This window comes from Amblyomma maculatum, chromosome 5 (assembly GCF_055883805.1).
Source record: "Amblyomma maculatum isolate TAMU_Amacu chromosome 5, ASM5588380v1, whole genome shotgun sequence".
In the NCBI taxonomy this organism is placed as follows: domain Eukaryota; kingdom Metazoa; phylum Arthropoda; class Arachnida; order Ixodida; family Ixodidae; genus Amblyomma; species Amblyomma maculatum.
Window position 1 is genome coordinate 9,983,109 of NC_139348.1, and position 1,532 is coordinate 9,984,640.

Below are 1,532 nucleotides of genomic sequence, written 5' to 3' on the forward strand. Positions count from 1 at the left end.
GAGAGCTCTGAAGCGAAGCCAGCACATAAAACGTCACTGGCTGGTCTGGGCCTGGATCAAACAGACCGCAATGAGAGGGCCCGCTGAACCAGATGCAGACCAGAACCTGGCAGCGGCAGCAGAACAGCAGCACTGTTAGGCATTCAAGAGATTTTCACCCAGCATGAAAATGGTCAACACATGTCGCGTCCTAGTGCTGGGCTGCCACTGCAAGCCGGAAATTGCTTGAATTCACAAATGCAGCACACGGACCAGTTGCAGGAAGCCATTCACAATGCAGTGCGAGCTGTGGTGCCATGCCAGTACATGAAAAGTCACCAGCTGGCCTGGATCAAACGGACCGCTATGAGAGGGCCCGCTGAACCAGATTCAGACCAGAACCTGGCAGCGGCAGCAGAACAGCAGCACTGTTAGGCATTCACGAGATTTTCACCCCGCATACAAATGGTCAACACATGTCGCGTCCTAGCGCTGTACTGCCACTGCAAACCGGAAATTTCTTGAATTCCTAAATGCAGCACATGAACCAGTTTCAGGAAACCACTCACTGCAGTGCAAGCTGTGGGCCAGGTCTCAATTCTTTTGTGTAGATTTAACGTGAGCTAACCGAGCAAACCTGAAAATGCCTATAGAATAAAATGTAGGCCGGAATTCGACAATGGCTACACCATGTTCACGTTCAAGGTAAATGTAACTTGCTATTTTGGAAGTACAATGCCAGCATCAAGTACTTTGTCCTGCCATGACACACGTCCAGCTTGAGAGAGAAAGTACTGCACGAGCTTTTCTCGCACTGCCTTTGCCTGAGCTCCATAGTTGTTGCTGCTGCACCTGCGAACAGGTGTAAAGCCAGGACCTGTGCGCTCATCAGCTCTCCATTCACCATCAATTACTCGCCCATCCTCTCCCACCCTGTCAACATCTGCTGGGGAACAATACTGAAAAATGGTGTCCTCTTCGTCATCAAGTGTCCTCAGGTAGTTATGCAAAAGCACAGTGACCCATACTATTGCATCCACCGTTTTTGTAGAGGCCCTGATTTCCTGACGAAGGATCCTCCACCGGTTAGCCAAAATACTAAAGGCATTCTCTACGATATGTCTAGCTCGACATAGCCTATAGTTAAAAATCCTACTTTCTGAGTTCAGGCTTGCTCCTGGGAAGGGTCTCATGAGATATGAAGACAGTGGGAAGGCCTCATCCCCAGTTATGACATAAGGAAGTTCTACAGAGGTGCCTGGGAGCAGTCTTGGTTCTGGTATGGACCAAGAGCCCGCTCTGAATTCCTTCCCCAGTTCACAGCTGTTGAAGAGGCCAGCATCCCTACGAGAACCGCATTCCCCAATGTCTACTTTAATGAATCGATATCTGGCATCACACACAGCAAGTAGAACTGTGCTGAAGCCACCCATGTAGTTGTGGAACATTGTTCCAGAGTTAGCAGGCGCCTCTATCTTAATGTGCTTCCCATCAATTGCCCCAATACAATTTGGAAAATTACAAAGGTCTTCAAATTCAAAAGCTATTCGTCT